The sequence below is a fragment of the Aedes albopictus genome, chromosome 3 (genome assembly GCF_035046485.1).
Source record: "Aedes albopictus strain Foshan chromosome 3, AalbF5, whole genome shotgun sequence".
NCBI classification, from domain to species: domain Eukaryota; kingdom Metazoa; phylum Arthropoda; class Insecta; order Diptera; family Culicidae; genus Aedes; species Aedes albopictus.
In genome coordinates this window covers 31,052,161-31,075,577 of record NC_085138.1, presented here as the reverse complement: position 1 = coordinate 31,075,577, position 23,417 = coordinate 31,052,161, and the positions used below count along the sequence as shown (strand labels likewise).

Genomic DNA, 23,417 nt, shown 5'->3' with positions numbered 1-23,417 from the left:
CGGAGGAATTACTAAAGGAATATCCGCAGGAATTCCTGAAGCAATTCCCGCAGGAATTCCTAAAGGAATCTCCACAGGAATTCCTAAAGGAATCTCCACAGGAATTCCTAAAGGAATCTCCACAGGAATTCCTAAAGGAATTTCCGCAGGAATTCCTAAAAGAATTGCCACAGGAGCTCCTAGAGGAATTTCCGGAGGAATTTTTAGAGAAATTTCCGGAGGATTTCCTAGATGAATTCCTGCAGCAATTCCTATAGGACTTTTCGGAGGAATCCCTAGAGGGATTTCCGGAGGAATTCCTAGAGAAATTTCCGGTGAACTTAATAGAGGAATTTACGGAAAAATTCTTAGAGGAATTTCTGGAGGAATTCCTAGAGGAATTTCCGGAGGAAATCCTGGAAAATCTTTCGGAGGAACCCCTGGAAGAACTCCCGGAGGAGCTCCTGTAGGAACTTCAAGGAGATGGATTTGGAAAATCATGAAGATAGAGCCGTCGCATGCCTAGTTTTTTCACCATGGCCTGACCGCCCTCTAAACAGGCTTCTCCAGGTTACATTCCGATGATCACGGGATGGCCATAGTGGCCATTAGTCCGTTTTATGGCTTAAAGATGATGGATGCCACAAAAGTTCATCTTATTATATGTAGTGGCTTAATTTCCCCAACCGCGGGGAGGAAAAAAAGATGATGGTTATGAAGAATCAAGAAGATGGACCGTCGCATGCCTAGTTTTGGCGTCCACGAAGAAGGCACCTTAAGGATGCACTCCGATTGCCACGGGTTGGCCAGGGAGGAAATTGGACCTTTTTACGGTAACCAAGATGATGGATATGAAAAATCATGAAGATAGAGCCGTCGCATACCTAATTTTGGTACCATGGTCAAAACGTCCTCGGAACAGGTTCCTCCAGGGCATATTGCAGTGGCCACGGGTTGGTAAGGAAGGCCATTGTGCCTTTTCATGGTTACTAAAATGATGGATATGAAAAATCATGATGATAGAGCCGTCGCATTTCTAGTTTTCGCGCTATGGTCAAAACGTCCTCGAAATAGGCTCCGGCAGAGCACATTCCGGTGGCCACGGGTTGACTAGTGGTTGGCCAGGGAGGCCATTTGACGTTTTCCGGTGATCAAAATGATGAACATAAAAAATCATGACGATAGAGCTTTCGCATGCCTAGTTTTGGTGCCCTGACTGAAATATTCACGATCCAGGTTCCCGCAGGGGTTATTTTGACGCCCGCAACAGGACCAGACTGGATTGGCCGGTTTCACATGACCACTACGCACTACCAGCCACGTATCACCCAGTTGGACATGTTTGCCGCAGGCACCAACATTCAACGACGCGGCCGCTCGTGTATATTTTGAAATTTTGTATGAAGCGTAACACAGTGCTAGACCCCCTCCCTCGGGAACGTTCAAAAATTACGTCCAACATTTGGGGGGGGGGGTCTACAAAAGTGTGACAGTACGTGTATTGGGTATAGGAAAATAGCGTGACAGAGGGGGGAGGGGGTCTAGAAATCCCAAAAAATGATGGACGTAATATTTGAATCTTCCCCTCCCCCATCAGCGTTACGTAATATTTGAACGAACCCTAAAGCTTGTGTAAACAAGGTTCCTCTCACTAAACTGTCAAAATCGCGAATCGACCACTCTTCTGCTGTCGACTGTCGAGCTAGTCGATTTCTGTGATAGCTTTTCTGCTCGACTCGACAGTGATAGCAGGCGACCCGATTTAATCGACTCGAGTTATAAAATAGCCCCCTTGTTAAGAGTCTTTTGGTGTGGGGGTAAGTAGAGGGTCGCATTAAAAAAAATCTGTCGGAAACACATGAGTTTGCTTTTGAGGCAAAAACAAATATTGCGCTGTGTAATTTTTGGGAATGTTTCCAAAAAAATTCTCAAAGTGGACTTGAATCTGAAAAAAAGAATGCCCGCCTGGAGATCAACCGGAATAAAATCCGGCAGCTAACAATCGTAGGAAGACCTGAGCTTACAATTGGTGCCACCTCAATATCTGTTGGATTCATGTCCAATAACAAATCCCACAATCAAAACAAAAACCAAAATAGAAACATTATTGCAACAAGCATGGTGGAGAAAGGTCGGCAAGCCTCGTTGGATAAATGTACGACCCGTGCTGAAAAAATCAAGTTTTTACAACTCGTCACATAAATAACTATTATTTTATTCTAAATAAAACCAAATCAATTTGCCGGGGCCCGTGGCGCAAGTGGTCACACGTTTGCTTCATAAGCAGATGGTCATGGGTTCGATCCCAGCCCCGGCGCTTTCGTCAGTTTCTCTTTCCCCCTGAGAGCAGCTGACACTATCCCTTTTCTGAGCCCTAGGCTCAAACGGAACCGGATAGGGTCTTGTACCATTTGGGCAGGTGTACCTATTTTGGGCACTTGCCGCTATAACTAAGTTAATTTTAAACCTAATAACGTAATTATTGGCACACGGTGACTTACGTACAGTACCTAACCCTATACAATATTTCAAATTAATTGGTATTAAATTGACTTAGTTATTGCGGCAAGTGCCCAAAGTAGGTACACCTGCCCAAATGGTACAAGACCCTACTTAGACATCGGCGGACGGCAACTAATAAGGCCGGAACAAATCTTATTTTCTTCTTTTGTCACTTTGCTCGTTGACTCGTCAAGGGGAGGGATAATAAATAATAAATGTATTTAATGAAAAATTGCCCAAACAATTAGGCAAAATCGTGAAACTCATCGGATTTGTTAAGAAATTTTCTCGACGACTCTAATTTCACTTCAAAATTTTAAAATTTCTTGAATAATTTATTTGTGTTCCCCCTCAAAATGTTGAATTCCGACAAAATATTTCCGAGGGGGGGGTGACATAAGAGAAAATCGAAATTTGTGTCAGCCTAATGAACCCCCCATCGGACTTGAAAAAGGAACAACCAACAGCCACACATCTACATCCTCGTGCTCATCATTCCACCACGATAGGGTAGAAAGTGAAAGCAGCGCGAAAAGCAACCAGTTCGATATAGTAGAATAAAAGAATACATTGATTGATTGATTTGTCTTTGTTATAGAGACTAATAGAATACATTGAGGCGCAGTACAAAAGCGGAAGTGCAGTTGCCAATTGGAATCGCTCACACAGTACCCTAGTGGACAAAAGAGCTGTACATTAGGTTAAGTGGTTAAGAATTAAAAAAACCCTAAAAATCAATTAACTGAAGAAAGGTCATTAAGATTTTTGATTTTTATTTTTTAACGCTGTTTCTTGCACTGTGTGTCAAGATGGAAAAATTATGTATAAACTAAATTAATTCTCATAAATGATTGGATAATTAAACAGATAAAGATAAACAGCTAAATTTTGAAGAAACCCATTTTTCCCAAAACCGATGCACCTACCCTAACTGGTGAAGCGAAGACCACACATCCAGAAGATTGATTCCAATTGAATCGCCAAACTGCTGACATCAACACCTCGTTCTCAATCAATATGGATGAGTAATCTTCGAACTGATGAAAGCTGCAAATTGAATGTGCGAGGATAAAACCAGAGCGAAATCGAAAGAAATCAAGCGCAAATGGATCTGTCCTACTCGAACCCGAAGCTTGCATGTGGAATGATTAAGCTTTATTTTAAGCTTATTTTGTGCAATATTTGTTCGTTTTTTATTTTATTTTTTTTTATTTTTGAGGGGTGCATTTCTGCTGTTAACATCATCGGATTAATTATTTATTCATGGTGGTCATGCTGATCCTGTTATTTGTATCCGGTTTTCTCTACGGAATCTACTGTGTGTCGTGTTACCGTTTTATTTTTTTCGTTTACAAGAGCATGCAATTTTACTTAACCCGAATTTTAATGGAATCGCATTTTTAATTTTGTGTTTTTTTCTCTGTTTCCGGTTTGCACTGGACACCGTCGCCGTCCGCCTCTTCAGTTCGAGTGACTTTTTAATTGACAATTACTGCCTGCCTCTGGTGAGCAGTAGAGGCCATGTTTACTTTTTGTATTGAAGCGAAGTGCGTTTGTGTGTTTCGTATGTTGGAATTACTTGCATACATGCTGGGTGAAATTATAGAGCTCAAGCGGAACGTGCCTAATTGATAATCATTATACTCAGTTTCGTTAATGTGTCAGCTATACATGCTATTTTAAAAGACATTTGTTTTACTTGAACGGGTTTTATTCAGTTGATCAACACTACTACACAGTATTATCGTTTTTTTATCAATCAATCATTAGAAATACATTTATGCAAATTTTGCTTTTTAAGGTGAAGCATGCTTTACAGTTGAGATAAGATTCATTTAGAGTACACGTCGATTTAAGTTTCCATCAATTGAAGGAGATCATTTTTACTGGGTGTGTCTCTGTTCCGGTTTTCCGTGGGCAGTGACCATTGCTACCACTACAGACCCCATCGATTTAATCAAACGACCACAAATTATATCGGAACAGCAATTAATAACATTTATTTCATTTCAATCGATTTATTCATCCCGGCCTCAGCTGAAACTGATCATACCACAGATCCGTTTCCAACGAGCAATGTATGTGGTTTGTTCCACTTGCCGCGTGTTTCGCGAACACTATAGAAAGAGATAAATCTAGAGTTTATGTTCCGGTAAATATTATATAAATCAATTTTTTGCAATTTCTCATCGTAATAGGCTGTTTTACCTCACGCAAATCTGACAGGAAAAGGCCTACTTTCCCACACCAAATTAACAGTGCTGTAATGGTTCATTACAGCACTGATTTGCGTTGCGTAATGAACCATTACAGCACTGTTTTCAGTTTTGGTCAACTTCTTGATGCTTTGTGGACGCAGTTTTGAAAAATAGGGACAACTGCACAGTATAACCTGTTATGTTCAGATTTTCTTAGACATGGCTATGGACATCAGTGTGCAGTTTGATGAAAATGTTTTGTTAAAAACTATCCTCAAGGGTAATTTATGAAATTGCAAAAAACGTTGTACACAACTCGGTGCAGAACTCGATTTTTCCAGCACTCGTCGTAATTATCCAACTCGGCAAGCCTCGTTGGATAAATGTACGACTCGTGCTGTAAAAATCGTCATTCTGCACCTTGTTACGTAAACTACTATTATATAATACTAGCTGTCCCGGCAAACGTCGTTCTGCCTGCCTACTGTGTTTTTTGACATGCAGCTCCATAGGGACGTCCCCGGCGAAGTCATCCGTATGGAAGCCCCCCGTTCCAGAAACCGGAGAGGTCTCGCACCAAGCTAAGAACCTTCCCCGGCCCCCGAAATACCCACATACAAAATTTCACACCGATCGGTCCAGTAGTTTTCGAATCCATAGCGGTCAGACAGACAGACAGACAGACAGAAATCCATTTTTATATATATAGACTAGCTGGCCCGGCAAACTTTGTCTTGCCCGGTTGTGGTGGTTTGACAACTGTTGAGGTCATTGCAGCACCGCACTCTAGATTGGTTTAATTTCAATCGTGTCAAATTTCTTCCCAACTGATGGAAAATCAGTAATTTTACAATTTTTCTACTTTTTCAATAGATTTCCGTAACTTTTTGTACATATAAACACAGCCACCACGAATACGAATCGAACCGTGCAAGAGCCATGCTGATAGGTTTATTCGTTCTTGAGTTTTGTTGCCTCAAAGGAACTTCAAACTCATTTTTATATATATAGATGTTGTTTAAAACTATCGCAAAAAATATCTTCTTTATTAGTTGATGCCTTTAAAATATCCCTTATTTTATCACCTAATAGCCGTGCTTTAAAAACAAACCAGAAATTTATCTCTTTCCGAGTGTGCCCGGATGCATTTCTTCCCACGCCAATCTCACGCCTTTGCAAACAATATGGGTCATTCCCAGGAAACAAGCACTCATCATAATTAAGCACCGGCGCTGCGGAGGGAGGGCAGTGTTGTTGCGGTCTTCCCGATGTTCTCCTCAGGGTATGAAGTCGTATGGACCCAATGGCCGGCGGTGTACTGGACCCACCATATTAATTTACGCCGAAAACATAACCTCAATCGGAAAACAGCCTGCCACACCCCACACTCCGGGAGGGAAAGAGCAATCGAAGTTTGTGGCTTTTGCGTGCGGTTTCGGTAATTCAGTTTTGCTGTTCTGGGAGGACAGTTGTACCGACGAGGGAACTGGAGGAGCGTAATATTACACACACTTGATTGAGATCGTTTGCACAGTTATCTGTGAAGGATGTTTCGTGTTTTTTTGAGTATACCTACCGCTTGTTTGTGGCCGAGGAACTTCGAAGTTTAATTAAAAACAAATATTGAAATCGGCTGTGGTCATTGACCTTTTCAGAGAGAAGCAGCAGCTGTGTTGTGTTTCGAGCATAAAAAAATAACATTTTTTTTTATTTTCAAACGCAGCACTTGACTATGTGTATGACTTCGTTGCTTTACTTGAAAAAAAAAAAAATATATATATAAAAATAAAGGCTATACGAGCCGCAGTGGTATGAGCACGAATTATTCTTTCTAAAGGAATCTGTTGAAGATTTTCTGAAGGAAACTTTGGTTGAATTTCTAAAGAAATGAACAGGACATTTTATAAAAAAGTCCCTGGAAGAATTCTCACAGGCTTTTCTGAAAGAATCCCTGGAGAGATTTCTCAAGGAAGCTCTGCAGGATTCTCTAGAGGAATCTATGGAAAACTATTGAAGGGTTCCTAAGTAATCCTTAAAGAGGTAATTTTGGTATTTCTAAAGAATGTAATTGAAGTTTTTCCAGGAGAAACCCAGGGAAAAATGTGATACATATAGAAGTTTTGAGAATTAGGTATATCAATCCCTTGAAGATTTTTTGAAGGAATCTGTGGAGGAATTTCTGAAGGTTTCTTGGAAGAGAAATTGGCGGATAATCTAATAAAATCTATGACGAAATGTCGGGAGGAATCCTTTAAGAAATTTCTAAACTTTCTTTCCTGGAAGCCTCCCTGGAGGAATTTTCAAGAAAATCCTTCAAGAAATTTCGAGAGGAATCTCAAGAAAAAAAATCGATTTGATTTTTTTTAAAGAATTCCTTAAGGAGTTTCTGTTAAAATTTCAGTTTTTGAGAATGTTTCAAAGAAATCATAAGAGGAGCTTCTGAAAGATTTTTAGAAATATTTTCTGAAAAAAAAACAGCTAAAAATTCCGGAGAACTACCTGGTTAAAAATTCCAATGTATTCCTGCATTTGTTATGAAGAAATGAAAAAAAAACTCAATGATAGTTTGTTTAGCGATTGTGTATCAATATCTTTCCGTGAGTATGTTTTTCGTATTCAAAACGAGGTGAAAACCGATCCATCCTCTTTCTCGTGTCACTTCACATTTCGCCGGAAATATCATTTGGAGACAGAACGAGCCACGATATCCGAGTTTCGGTGCAACTTTTTGCTGATTTCTTCAAATCTGTCCACTACAAATCTTGGCTTCACATCACGAGAACGCCGAGGAAAGCTCAGCTGACAATCTCCGTATGAACACCAACCGATCAGGGTGCAAAATGTTCAAAGTCATTGACTGAAAACAGCACGAATTTGATTATTTTTGCACTCAACATTCAAAACAAACATTTTCACACTGTTGAAAATGCTTTGACATCCAAGTGCACAACAGAACATGTGCTCGATGAACAAATTGAGATTTGAATTATGAAAAGAAATCCACGTACTCCGGTGAGACTCGAACTCACGACTTACAATTCGCCAGACGAGCACACTAATTGTCATACCAATAAGAATTTTCCCAGCAACAGCCTCTTCCCGCGTTTTCTTCATATCTCTCTCTCTTCTCTTCTTGGCGTAACGTCCTCATTGGGACAAAGCCTGCTTCTCAGCTTAGTGTTCTATGAGCACTTCCACAGTTATTAACTGAGAGCTTCCTCTGCCAATGACCATTTTGCATGCGTATATCGTGTGGCAGGCACGAGGATACTCTGTGCCCAAGGAAGTCAAGGAAATTTTCTTTACGAAAAGATCCTGGACCGACCGGGAATCGAACCCGTCACCCTCAGCATGGTCATGTTGAATACCCGTGCGTTTACCGCCTCGCCTATTTGGGCTATATGGGTTTTCTTCATATATTCTTTCTGGAAATTTTCCATAGAGTTTTTTTTTTCTTCAGAACTCCTTTGAGATTCCTCAAGAGATTTTTTCAAGGATTCCTTCTTGGGTACCTTCTGAGACTTCTTGAAAGATTTCTTCAAGAATCACTCCTTTGTTCCTCCAAGAGTTCCTCGTGATTCATCAAGAGACCTCTTCTGATCCTTCAGATATTTCTTTCTCGATTATTCTAAGATTTTTTTTTTAAACTTCTTCGAATAATAATCTCAAATATTCTCCGGGGAGAGCGATTCCAAGCAACAGCATCAAAATTAAGGAAAATTTTTAATTCATGATTTTCTATTGAACTGAAACTTTGCACAGTTTTTCAGTTCCATCTAAATCGCCATTTTTCGATATCAAATTTTTATTTAGAGCCACGACTAACTTTTCAAAAGGGTGTATGTGAAAATGGTTCAAAAATATTCAAAAATATGCACAGCAAAAACGGATTGTTCGATTGTTATGAATTTTTCAGCAAAGTTAGATAGCTAAATGGTGATTTCTAAGAAAATATACACTGTGAAAAAAAATCTATTTTATCATTGAAAAACATCATTTTTGTCACAAAAACTCAAATATCTCAAAACCCTATCTTTTTACCAACTTGAATTTTTTAGGGAAAACGGTCCATTGTATTAGCAATCTACCATAAAAATTTGGTGATGGTAAACTAATAAACAAAAAAGTTATAACATTTCAAAAATTTCACAATTTTTACATTTAGTAAAAATAATTTTTCTGTGTAAATTATTTCGGCCGGGAATCGCGATTTGATGCTGATTTTATTGTTCAGCAAAGTTAGATAACTAAATGGCGATTCCTAAGAAAATATACACTGTGAAAAAAATCTTTTTTAACATTAAAAAATATCATTTTTGTCACAAAAACTCAAATATCTCAAAACCCTATCTTTTTACCAACGTAATTTTTTAGAGAAAACGGTCCATTGTATTAGCAATCTACCATGAAAATAAACAAAAGAGTTATGACAATTCAAACATTTCACAATTTTCACATTTAGTAATAATTTTTTTTAGTGTAAATTATTTCGGCCGGAAATTGAAGTTTGATGCTGATTTTATTGTTAATGGCCTTGCGTGAGTAAAACAAGTTGTTTTTATTATATATTATATATACATATAATATAATATACTATGTACCGTAATGTTCCGATTTTATCACGCCCTCCGCGCATTAGTCGTTTATTCATTAATTTGCTGTTACATTTGAGGACAAGTGTTTTCCCTCTTCTTCAAGATGAATGTTGAAAGCGTGTTTTGCAACGTTAAAAATATTGAAATGGGTATAGATGTTGAAGAATATTACAGGGCATTTTTGAAAAGGGGCGTAATTAAATTGTTTAAACAGATGTCGCTGATGGCAATTTCTCAGTTGTTGTCGTTTTCGAACTTCCTGCGCCCTGCTTTACCGATGATATACAGATGGCTCGTTTGTCAAATTCTAGACGGCAGGACGTGCAAATGCGTAATTTTGTACACAATGTGGACATTTGGGCATAACCAGTCTCTTTCAGTTTATCTATGGTGCTTTCGGTGAGATTTCGTAACTCTTTTGAACATTTTTTTTCATCAAACGGTCTACAATAGAGCGTTGAGTTGAAGACCTTTGAGAAAGCGACTGTTCATCTTGTTCGTTAGATTATAATAAACAAAATCACTTATTAATTTTAACTTACTTGTTTGGTGTTGGTGGCTGAAGAAAAAAAATACTATACAATTTTTAATATTCATAGCGGTAGTATTTTTTTGTTTTTTTCGTGAGCATTGTCAGGTATGTATACAAACAAACAAACGTAACACTGGCGAAATTTTCATTGACCACGCCTTCAACGATCATTTTGAATCTTGGTTGTGGCTTTCATAACAAGAAGAGCGCCCATCGTTTTTCTTTGCGTTTGACGTTTCACACTAGCGCCTTCTGATGACGATATTGCACAACACAGTGTTTCGTGAAACATTTCCACCAGGTGGTGATAGTGTGAACTGGGCGATGAATTTTCACTAAAATTGTTCTAGGCGTTTCGTCTGTTTGTCTGTGGTATGTACCTCTTATGCATTTGTTGTTGTTGAAGTTACTCGCATTCTTCCGATCATAAAGTCTGTTCTCTAAGAGGGATTTTTTTTGCGGATAAACTAGACGTATACGCGTATAAAAAAACTTTTATTATACAGCTTTTGTCTTAAAAATAAATTCAACTCCATTTTTCTTATAATCAACAGCTTTTCAACACTATCAAGGGATTTTTTCACCAGTCACGTACAATAAAAAGTATGACAATCTCAATATTTTTGATCACAACACTGGATCGCGTCTAAGTTTTAAATAGATACTATAGTAATTACGAATAATCAAACTAAAGTATCATGAAAACAACTTGTTTAATTCAGGCGGTAGCCTTTACAATAAAATCAGCATCAAAATATAATTCTCGAAATAATTTACACAGAAAAAAAATTTTTTTTGTTACTAAATGTAAAAATTGTGAAATGTTTGAAATGTCATAACTTTTTTGTTTATCAGTTTACCATCACCAAAATTTTATGGTAGATAGCTGATATAATGGGCCATTTCCCCTAAAAAATTGAAGTTGGTAAAAAGATAGGGTTTTGAGATATTTGAGTTTTTGTGACAAATATCATATTTTTTCAAAGTAGAAAAAGAAATTTTTTACAGTGTATATTTTCTAAGGAATCATCATTTAGTTATCTAACTTTGCTGAAAAATTTATAACAATCGAACAATCCGTTTTTGCTGTACAGCTTTTAGAATATTTTAGAACTATTTTCGCATACACCCTTTTGAAAAGTTAGTCGTGAGTGAATATGAAGGTTTAATATAAAAAAATGGCGATTTATATGAAATTGAAAAACTGTGCAAAGTTTCAGATATTTTTGAAATGGTCGCTCAGGATCGACTGACATGACTCCGTGGAATTCCTCGGGATTCTTCTCAGGATTCCTGCAAAGGTTACTCTTGTAGTTCTATCAGGGATTTTTCCTGATTGTTCTAGAGATCACTCCACGATCGTTCCAGTAAATCTTCAGGAATTCTTTCATCCTGATCATTCACCAGGAATGTCAGAAGTTTCTAGATTTTCTTCAGGGACAGATTTTTTAAATATGATCTAGGATCTATAGGGGAATAATAAAATTAAGAGATGAACAGAGTTATCCCTCTATGATACCAACCAAGCGGAGTGGTACTATTTAATCTGACGTTCCGAATATTGATTTGGGTCTTCTTCAGGGTAAAAAAGTTGGATGATTTAGTATAAACCTGTTTATAATTTATCCTGACCGAAATGTCAACCATAGAGAGAAAATGATGTGTATATTGCCCTATACAGGAACCAGATTTGCTGGTATATCTCAAACATAATGGAAAAACTTGTAATTGAAGGCACAAAATGTTGCTAATTGGCAAACTACGAGATGAAATTTTTGAAACAATTCTACGGAATAGAAAGCCAAACTGACTCCGAAGCGACTAACAACAAGTGAGAGCGAGATGTTTTTTTTTATGAAGCCGAGAACTACGCTCGCACTCCCCATATCTAGCCACCAAGCAGTTTTTTTTTTGCTGGTTTCTAATTTAGTATGCATCGAGAGCACGTCTAACCAATACGGAGTCATGGGTTCAAATCCCACCAGAGCTCGATTTTTTTTCACAAATTTCATTTCTCAATTTGCCAATAAGCCACATTTCGTGCCTTCCAATTACAAGTTTTTCCAGTATAGAGGGATAACATTGCCATTTTTTGATCTTCGAAATCCCCCTAAAACCCCCTCTGACCTCATGTAACGCACCTAAAACCCTCAGAAACCCCCGAAAATGCCTTGGTAACGCTTGAGAAACATCTCAGAAACTCGCCAAAAATCATCTGAAGCTTTCTGAAATGCCTTCGAAATCCTCCTAAAACCCCCTCGGACCTCATGTAACGCACTTTAAACCCTAAAAACCACCGAAAATGCCTTCGTAACGCCATGTAACGCACCTGAGATCCTCAGAAACCCCAGAAAACTCCAAAAATCATCTAAAGCTAACTGAAATGCCTTTCAAATCCCCCTAAAACCCTCTTGGACCCCATGTAACGAAACTGACCCTTTGAAATACCCCTGAAGCCATTTCAAGCGAGTGTTCCCATCCCAAGGCCTTTTCTCTTTTTTATTGACGAGATATTTAGCTCTAGACTAGTTTATCTCGAAACCCACAGTTTTACTTTCGAGGGAAGAGGGTGAGTTTGTCCAGAGTGTGATTTGATCCCATCACAGTGCTAAGGATTGTAGAGGCCAAGGGCCCGAGCGGATGTGGGGGCTTTCCGGAGAAAAAAAATATTTGTTTTCAAACAGCATTTGCGCAACCTGAAACAAAAGGAGTATCCAAAATGAGGTTTTTGTGGGAGCCTGACCCCCTTAAATGTGGGGGCCCAGCCTCCATCGATAACCCTCCCCCCTACATCCGGCTCTGTATTATTTGCATTTGTAAAGAGATATGAACGCAACAGTTTCATTGACAAAGAAATCCATTTCATGACTGTGGAAGTGCTAACTGCATATTTATGATGGAGTGCCGGGTATGCTCCATTAGGGTCGTAATGTTGGGGAAAAAGTATAAACGAAAAGTAAACATAATTGTAAACGAACTCTGTTACTGTGAACAATTGATTTACATCACAACTTATGAAATCATACAGAGTAGCTCCCTCCCACACGCAGAAAATTGGCGCTTGTTTTAAACAATAAAACGCATGGTTGATTTTCAAACTGAGAATTTACTTATTCCAAAGTTATATTTAATTGTTTTCATTTAGAGTTTATCGATAAAAACAACCGATTACCATCATTTCATATAATGTCAAAAAATTCATTTGTTTCAACAAAATAAAAACCATAAGCATGTTCCGAAAGCACTCACACATCTATAAAATGCTTACCCCAACATCGCCACAACGAAGAAGGTGCAGCAAATCCATCACGCCAACTTCCAAGTGCAGCTTTGGCCGTGATGGATACTCACGACAGCATCCACAAAAAGTTTCGCCTTTTTTGTCTTTTTTTAGTCGTTCTTCTCCCCATTCGCTTACCGACGGTCTAAAAATAGATTTCCGAGCTGCCGCAGTTGCTGCCGTCACCAACACAATCACATTCCGGGTTTGTTAGTGGCAAAAGTGCAGTCGTTTGAATCAATCCATTATATCATGTTGAAAATACCATATCTCTGTTTGTTTTAACAAACTGTCAAAAATTTCGACAAATGAAAATATTTGTATTATCAAACAATAGAACAGTTCAGTTTAAACTAGAAATCAGTTTGCCGGTTGATTTGAACTACAATTTAATTGTGTTTACAAATTATTTTTCTGCGTGCAGGAGTTCCTTCTTGAATTTCATCCGGCATGTTTCTTCATAAATGTCTTCCACGAGTTTCTTCTAGGAATGGAAGGCAATTCTTTATAAAATTTTTCTGGGGGTTTATTTAGGACACCTTCAGAAGGTCCCTCTGAGATTATACTAGGAACATGTTTTCTAGAATTAAAAAACAGATTCCTTTCAGGAATTCTTCAACAACTTCTTCCGGTATTCCTATTGTAATTCTACCGGAAACACCTTACAGGATTCCTACAAAAACCTCTTTCGGGATTCCTCCAGGAATTACTAGCCGAATTGCCATAGGAACTCCGTCCAGAATTCATTCGGGAACACCTTTCGAAATTCTTCCGGGAATTCCTACCAGGATTCTTTCAGGAACTGCCAATGGCGTAGCTAGGTGGGAAGGGGTCCCCCTAGGAAAAAATCTTAGATTGATTAGGGGAATGGGTGGGAACTGCTTCCAGGATTACGTCATTTGGAACTTTTCCGTAATTTCTGTGGACACTCCCTCTGGGATTCCTCCAGAAATTCTTTCCGGAGTTGCTGCAGGGATCATTCCAGGATTCCTATGGAAATTTTTTCCGAAAGTTTTTTTTAGAAACTGGTTACGGGATGTCTTCAGGAACTGCTTCCAAGATTTATCTGAGAACTTTTTCATTGGATTACTCCAAGAGATTCTTCTAAAGTTCTTCTGGAAATTCATTCTGGAATTCTTCCAGATGTCACAAATGGAAATCCATCAGGAGTTTATTGGAGAAGCTTTTTAAGAAGTATTTCAAATAATTCCTTCTGAAGTTTTTTTTATTGGAATTCCTTATGGAATTACTCTCGAACTTCTGCATGGCGTTCCACCAGGATTTCTTGCGGAATTCCTGCAATCATTTCCATCCAGCATTGAGAGTTTCATTCTAATTAGTTTGTCCCGAGAACAATGTTCTGACAATATATGCCAATGAGACTGCAAGTTTAATTTCCGAAATGTATCTACAATCATTTGCAGGATAGACTTCGTTCGAATCTGTTCTTTGTCGACCCCTGGTATTCGTCAACGAAGGACTATTTAAGAGACCTTTCACACTTGTGACCAGGGATTGGCGACATGCACCGTGAGGTGCGAAAAAAGCATGTGCTTCACACAATCTCAAGTGCTTGTCTCCCGTTTTGCCGAGAGACAGAGACGTATGAGTGAGAGCTATCGTAATTGTGCGAGAGACAAATTGCAGCACTAGCTCTACGGTGCAGGGAGTAACGCACGGTGCTTGGGACTGTGCTTGCCAACAAACAGAAAAAATCACTTAATAAATTAATTAGAGAGTTTGTGTTTTTGGCAAAGTTGTTAAGCTTGTCAAGGACTGACAAGTGATGGGTCTTTTGATTCGAAATTTTCCCAATTATGCGTAGTGTCAAGCAAAGTGCAAAGCACGGAGACAAGCACAGAGGGAGTTCATACGACAGTATGTGAGAGACAGGAGACCTCAAGCGCATGGCAAAGTAAGCAGGCAACACACAACCGATTGCACGTACTCGTCTCCTTCTGGTTTGTTGTGCTGTCTCGTAGCAGCGTGTGCGAGTTTTGAGTCGCACCGTATCCCTATTTACTACACTCTATCCTTTGCTATTTTTTGTAGCTCTCAGACCACGTTGAATTGACAGTTGCTCGAAACCTTTGCATATCGTTCCGATCCATGATTTCCTGTGCTTTAGAAATCACACTCTCTTCGTCCTACAACTTCTTCCTGCGATGAATTCGTTTCACTTCTACTTTTTCTGCCTTGTACCGCTGTCTTTTGAGCTGGGTACCGTCCAGTGGCATTTAGTGAGGTGAATATCAAATAATATGCGAACAATATCATCCGATGCGAGAACGACAATCATCTGAAAATAAACCATCGTTGTAACTAAATCAATTTTGAATTCTGAATTCAATAAAACAAATGGTCCCTATGGGACCTTCCCCGATCCAACATTAGCGATAAAACGTTATGATTAAATATGAGCCCCATCCACGTGGAATACTCTTCCAAATCCCAGATAGGTCAATTCCGTCAGCCGTGAAATCACATCGTATAGTGTTTCATTCCGAAAATAAAACAACATACGAGTTCCCTTCACTGAGGCCCAAAGGACTCGCTTCCCGTCGTCATTCTCCATCCGAGGCCGAACGGCCGAAAAGCGAAACAACCCAAATAATCATAATTTTATTACCGTGTGTCGGCGTCGGGGGAGCAGGAAGCGAGCGTTCGGGTTTCATGCTCTCTCTAGCCAGTAGTAGGGATAAAACTGAGGACGACCAGGCCTGATCCCAGAAGCCCAGCCGCCATGTGAGGAATAATAATCCAAAGATTGTTGATCCAGCACCTCCACCGTATCACCGCTGCTCAACCGTTTGCCCACTTTTACGACGTGACAATGCGTGCGTAATGTGATCGGTGGTAATAAAATGATTCACTTGTCGCGCCGCCGGTTTGAAAAAGGGGCAATCACATGAATTGAGGTGATTTTGTTCTCGATAAGTGCAATTCGATTTGAACGGAAGCAAGAGTATTTGTTTGATACAACAAATGTGATATGTTGTCAAAGCATAATAAGAGAATAAGGTTTTATCAAAGTTTTGTTACAGATTCAAAACATTCTGAAACGAAAATTATTCGGGTATTGTCTCTGACCAGGAAAAACTATGAATGTAAAAGATAATTTAACAACTACAAAATTTCACTTACTTTGTTAGATAGTTTTTTTTTTTTCACGCCATAATGGATTTATTTGCTGAATTATGATGAGTGCTTGTTTCCTTAAGGACTTTTTCAGTGCCTGTAGTAACAGAAAAACTCCAGCAATTCTATCTTCAACATGCTTTTTCCGTTTTGATCTCCATGCCACATGCTTTTCTTTAACTAGGGAAACAGGTTATTTTGTTTACATCGAGAAGTTACAGTTTGTTTTAAAGTTTGTTCTTTAACAGTGATTTTGCTACGAGTTTAAAAATTGCCAATCGGGATTAGTTTATCAATTCACTTTACGGTTAGTTTTATCTGCGATACATTTTAGAGTTACGAGATTCACATTTTACTTGAACGACTTTTAACTACTTCAAAATGCAATCAAATAAAATCATCTCTTTGTCAACTTATGTGTTCTTCAAGGGTGCAATTTATTCGATTATAAGTATTTCTTTGGTTGATTACATCCAGTTGGTTTGCGCTTATATAAAATCGATTGATTCACTTGTGTGTGTTGTTTTTTAGATATACTTTAAAAGCAATTTCCTTTAGATTGAGCCTCAAACCTTGTTCTCAGATTTGTCTCGTTTTTTTGTCTTTCACTGTGTATAAAAGATATACTAGAATAATATTGCCCCAATCCTTTGGTTTATAAAATCTAAAAGTTCCGTATCAATTCTACCCAACTACGCACAATCAAATTTCACCACTGTGGATGAGGGTGATGACTCAACATCAACCCATTCCACCCAGTCGGATTCCGTGTTTAACAATTCCAGGATTGGACATTTCTCGCTAGATCAGATAAAATACGTTCAAAAACACAATCGAAAAATAAAAACTTTAAACAGTTTGACAGTCTAACATTTAAAAAATCTACTTCCTGCAATCAGGGCGCCGTGCCGCGATGTCTGTCCGCATGCCAGCGTTCAACGTTTCGTTCTTTCGACTAACAACACGGGGAAACCCGTTTTGCTTTGGTTCGTGGTCTCCGAGCGCCTCATCGTTGTTGTGGGTGGTTGGTTGCATTCCTAGTTCACATTTCAACAAGCTTTAAAACCCTTTTCTATATACTGTTTTTTTGAAGGGTGATTCCGCGATTTGTTTTCCTCTTTCGTTATGAAACCTGTTGTTGTATGTTTGTGTTGCTTTATATTTATGATTAGCTAGAAAGAATATGCTTCTGTTTCATATGAACTCTCTTCGTTTTCTTTATTTTTATTTATTTTTGTTCCTCAACTTGGTGCTACAGTGTTTAATGTTTTGAGTTTTTGTGAGTTTATTTAACTTGTTTTTTGGTGTAATTATTGGGTGTGTTTATTGTTTCGAAGGTTATACTTTCTGTTGTTACGATGTGGTCTGTGTCTTCAGGATTGTGGCAAGCATCGCCTTATCAGTTGTTGTAGAAAATATGTCTGAAACGAAAATAATAGAAAATTTAATATCGTTAGTCACCACATTCTATTTGTTTTTCATTTACATGAATCATACAGGGTCTGAGTGCTATAAGTAAACTCATGCTCCCAAATTCATCATATTCAAAAACAAGCGATTATGGTACCTGTTCTGCCCATATTCGCATAGGTGACGTAAACGCCACATAGGTCGAAATCCACTTTTTCAGCTTAACATATCCTACACCATGTGTAGCATATGTTCCAATCATTAAAAAAATATTTTTGTTCTAAAACATGTGAGTTACACTGAAAAGAACGTTTTGACGTAACCACCATGTGGTCGCATAACTGACGTCTGTGTACAAGTAAACTGAAATCTCCCCATAAAACGTGATTGAACATCATTTATTGAGATAATTTATTGACATAAACATAATTAATACTTGAGATATCTAATTATTTGATTTCAGATGCCTGAAAATCATTTTCAATATCAACAACTTTTATAGTGAATATTATCAACTATGTTTAATACTTATTATGGATGCAATGTAGATACTGAAACATTTATGATGCTTTGACAACAACATGCGCATAATAAAACAAATTGATAGTTGATAGCCTACAACTCGTAGCGCTGAGTTTACGCCGATTGCAGCAATCGCGTCCACTGGTCTTGGTCCTGGGTCAATCGCTTCCAGTCGCCATGAGATTTTGGAGTCCTCTTAGGGCTGCAAAATGCAGTTGAGGAGAACCTAAAAGGCCAACGTGCGCGCCCTATCACGAACCCAATGGCCCCTTCCTGGTTGTCTGCTAATATGGTATTAGCTTTTCGCATACAAGCTACGTGCCCAGCCCACCGCAGTTTGCCGTGTTTTATCCGCTCCATATATTAGTTACCCGATTTTGTCAGCCTATTTCGGGGACACATTTTTTGTTCTCCTTAAAAACCTAAATAGTTTTTCAAACGTTTTATCTCTCTACACACCAAAAATCGATTGATGGTTTCAGCAAAATTTTGCTGAATTTTGCCGAGCTGAAGGTTTCAGCAAAAATTTTGCTGAAATTCAGCAGAATTTTGCTGATTTGTTCAGTAAACTCTGCTGATCACCAGTAACATTTTGCTGAAATTCAGCAAACTTTGCTGAAAGTTCAGCAAAAAATTTTGCTGGACCTTTCAGCTCGACAAAATTCAGCAAAATATTGCTGAAAGCGTTTGGTGTGTATGTACTTATAGCCTCACAGCAGTAGTTTAATGATGAACATGATTGAATTGGTTAAAGTTTGACCGTAAATTAATAAAAGCAAAAAGTTTGCGGGGCTGACAAAATTGAGTTCATACTGTATCGATTTATGTGTATACTTGGTACAATTCGTAGTTCATACATCTATCGCTTCCTCTGAATTACGATGTCAACTCCTCAAACCCCCTTTCAGTTACTTACTAAGCGCTTCGAGCAAGCTCAGTGAAACCCGAAACGTTAGTTTTTGTGGCACCTGATTGATAAATTAAATAGTAAACTCATGGTTAGCCACGAGTTTGGTTTGTTTTGTTCCAAAACCATCATTGAAACAATACTACTTTGTTGATGAAAACTTACAAATACATTCTGAACTGTTGTAGCTTTTCAGTCTAACAGAAATGAAACAGCTAGTTTGGCATAGCCGTTTTAGTTCTGTTAGACTGAGAAAGCCACAACCACAACAGTTCAACATTTCCTCCTAGTCGTAAACCTCCTCCAAAACTTTTAAATAAATAAATTCAATCCATATCTATCTGATTAAGCGTTGGGTGTATGAGCTTTTGATGTTTATTAATTTAATTGCAAGAAAATTTGTATTTAAACTGAAACTTAGTATAGAGGAATAGTAAAAGGTTATTAAAATTAAATTAGTTTCGTAACATTTCGTAATTTGTCGAATTTGAGAAACAATAAATGAGGCATGCGGGCGATACTTAATGTTTCAGTTTATCAAGTAAATCGCGAAAAATTGTAAATATTGCTGATGTATTTGTTCATAAATATTTAGTTACGTACAACATCATGTTTTGGATAAGGCATAAAATAGCCTTTTCAACATAGGCTGACTTAATTGTTAGATGCATTGGAAGAAGCCGGAAGGATCCATAGCAGAACCTGGGGATTAATGTAAATTTCGGTATTTTGCACACATTCAACGATATAAGAAAAATGGACTAGGCGATTTTTTTGACAGGTAAAGATAAGCCAAGGAATTCGACAACTCCAAACTTTTCGACGTTGTTTTGATGCAAGTATTCCATCACCATGAGAGAATTTTAGTATTTCAAGAAATAATGCCCATTATCCCAACTTCTTGCAGGACATTTTCCCATAATTATTGAAAAACAGTTGGTCCGGTCTGATTTAAAGCCGACCAACTGTGAATCTTTCTACACTCGACTGCACTATCAGATAGTTACCATTTTCAGAATGTGGCGTGTTATCTTTTTTTTCTGAAACCTCGGTCAGAACAACTTCTTTCGAATCGGTTAGAACACCGGACATTTCGGAAAAAAAGTCTAACACGTGTTCAGATGTTTGATAGCTAACATAACGGTCATAGCAATCTGGTTGTTACGTCAACTTATCCGTGTAATCATTCATCAAAACGACTGAATGGTCGCATAAACTGACGTAAACGTTTTTAACGTGGAAAAATTACATGAAACATCTTGAAATCATTGCGGCTCACTTTTTGTAGCTGTAATTTACGAAACTGACAGATTATTTCATTTAAATAATCGGTGCATATGTAAATCCGGAAAAAATCTATAAAATCGTGTTTTCCCATCAGAGCAGACGTTGGTGGTTACATCGACTATGCGAACATGGGCAGTGTTGTTTCCATTCTTTTTTTTTTTCATGCGTGCACACGTCTAACAAAAAATATATAAATAAGAATCAAAATAAACAGCGCTTCATTTCTGTGTTTTTCGTAGGATGAAAACGGGAGCCACATGCATAATAACCCATACCCTATAAAACCTTAAAAAAGGATAACGAGCAAAAAAAGCTCGAAGCCACAATTTGGCGAGCGAAAACACGAGGAGCCAAAGCCCAGTGAACCACACGTCGCATAAGGATGTGTATCCGAAATCGTACTTTCTTTCAATAAAAATCATATTCGTAAACAATGCTAAATTCTGCTGCAAACATGCTAACTGAAATTGTATATACATCATGACTGTGATATCCACTTTAGCGGCTGTTCGATATGAAGTTGATCATCAATATTAACTTCTTTTCTCGATCAGCCTAGATAGCTGTGTAGTGTCGGTAGCGATTGTCTCAATTGGCTAAGAATAACACTACGGACCGCCTGTTCCGGTGGTAAGAATCCACCAACAGGTGACCCCTAATTCATGGTGTGGTGCGGCTTTATGCTTACCGTGCCTAGGAATGAATGGCTAGGGGGGGTCTAATAAAAACCTAACCGCTAGCGGAGCCTGTGGAGTACCAGGGCGCCCTCCACAGTATGTAGCCCTTACTGCGCTAACCGGAGCAATGGTGCAGTGGACCTTGTGTTTCTCCGAGACAATCAGCTGCCCTTCTTTAGTCACACTTGAGGCTAAATAAGAACGGGATTATGAAGATGTTGTTGATTAGTTTAAATTTTCACCAATATGGTTTCGCATTATGCGATTTACACAGTGTATTCTGTGTATCCTCGCCTTTGGCGTTTTCCAATCGATACCGATTTGGTTTTATTGTTGCTGTTCTTTGTTGTGCTGTTGTTGCGAAGAGTTTAATCTTACCTAGTTTGGGTAGTGGCTTCGGTTAAGATAGCTCAGATCAATCTTCAGCATAAAAGAACAGCAACGATCAATCTTTGCAGACTTATGCAAAATGGTACTGCCCAAGTGGCCTTGGTACAAGAACCTTACTTTCGTAAGGGAAATTTCTATCTAGGAAACCTTGTGAACCCGGTGTTTGCCACTTTCAGTAAACATGAAATGGCAAACTCGCGTGTCATGCCTCGAGCCTGTGTGCTTGTCAACAACGCAATAGTTGCTACACTCATCTCTGAACTAACCACCAGAGATGTATGTGCTATCACAATTGATGTATCTGTTGGAAACCTCAACAGGAAATACGTCTATTGTTCTGTGTATTTACCGCATGATGAACCATCCCCTACGGATGCTTTCAAACAAGTCAGCTCAGACATTAACTTGAGAGGCTCCAGTTTGATGGAGTACTTAAGTAGTACAGATCTTGCATTACTTAACATAGGCAACCGCCCAACCTTCATGGTATCTGCTAGAGAGGAAGTGTTAGATATAACGCTTTGCTCTAGCAGAATTAGTCACGAGCTGACCAATTGGCATGTGTCAGATGAAGAATCTTTATCTGACCATCGCTACATCTTTTTTGAACATTTAAATGTTACTTCGCAAACATTGCGTTTCAGGAATCCTCGGTCAACAAACTGGGATATACTGATTTGGTTGCAGCCAAATTTCATGGAAATTCGCCATTCATTGACACTCCAAGTGATTTAGATGATGCCGTTGATACTACAACGACCTTCATCATGGAAGCTTTTGAAGAAGCATGCCCTCTACGGTCTGTGAAGATCACAAGAGGAACCCCTTGGTGGAACTCTGATCTGGCGAAACTCAGGAAACAATGTAGAAAGAGTTGGAACAGACGACGTTCGGCTGGTTCGGAGGCTTTCAGGTCGGCTCGCAAGGCCTACAGGAAAGCTCTCCGGTCTGCTGAACGATCTGGCTGGAAAAACCTTTGTACAAATGTTTCCAGCTTGAGTGAAGTCAGTCGGTTAAACAAAATCCTTGCGAAATCTAAGGATTTCCGGGTGAACGAACTTCGTTTGCCAAATGGCGATCTGACTTCTTCTGATGAGGAAGTTCTGGAATGCTTATTCAGCACACACTTCCCTGGATGTGTGGATATTACATCTTCGGATGATCCTGATGTCTTTTCTTGTAGTTATGATTCTTTAGCTTCGGCTCGGAGTATTGTAACTATAGAATCGATTGAGTGGGCTCTTAATAGCTTTGCTCCTTTCAAATCTCCTGGGGCAGATGGGATTTATCCTATTTTGCTTCAGAAGGGGTTTGATTATTTCAAACATGTTTTGAAAAAACTACTTGTTTGCAGTTTTGCTACAGGGTATATTCCTAAATCCTGGAGGGATATTACTGTAAAGTTTATTCCGAAAGTGGGTCGTGCCTCGTATGAAGAAGCAAAGAGTTTCGGACCTATCAGTTTGACCTCTTTTCTTCTGAAATGCTTAGAACGCATTGTGGATCATCACATCCGTGATGTTCATCTGGCCAACGTGCCTCTTCATGTGAACCAACATGCCTACCAATCTGGTAAGTCCACTGTGACTCTTTTACACAAGGTTGTTTACGATATCGAGAAAGCATTCGCTCAAAAACAAACTTGTTTGGGTGTTTTCTTAGATATCGAGGGTGCATTTGACAACGTGCCTTTCGATGCCATATTGGAAGCCGCACGGAGTCATGGTATATCTCCAATGATTTCCAATTGGATTCACCAAATGCTCGAAAACCGAAATCTCTTCTCGACATTGCGTCTAGCAGGGATTAGGAAATTGAGTGTTTGTGGATGCCCCCAAGGGGGAGTCTTATCACCGCTTTTGTGGAATCTCATAGCAGATACGCTATTGAGGCAACTCAATAATAGCGGTTTTCCTACTTATGGTTTTGCCGACGACTACCTAACATTGTTAGTTGGTATGTGCATCAGCACCCTTTTCGACCTGATGCAAAACGCCCTT

At 38.7% G+C, this 23,417-nt stretch overlaps 1 protein-coding gene across 1 annotated transcript in view; it reads right to left on the bottom strand.

The window, feature by feature from the left end:
• Window positions 1-3,815: 3,815 nt before the first annotated feature.
• LOC109419187 (RNA-binding protein asd-2) overlaps window positions 3,816-23,417 on the bottom strand; it is a 395,970-nt gene continuing 376,368 nt past the window's right edge. Inside the window, exon 11 of the mRNA XM_029867103.2 lies at window positions 3,816-17,645. The gene's annotated coding sequence lies outside the window, so the exon portion shown is untranslated. The remainder of the gene's footprint in view (window positions 17,646-23,417) is intronic.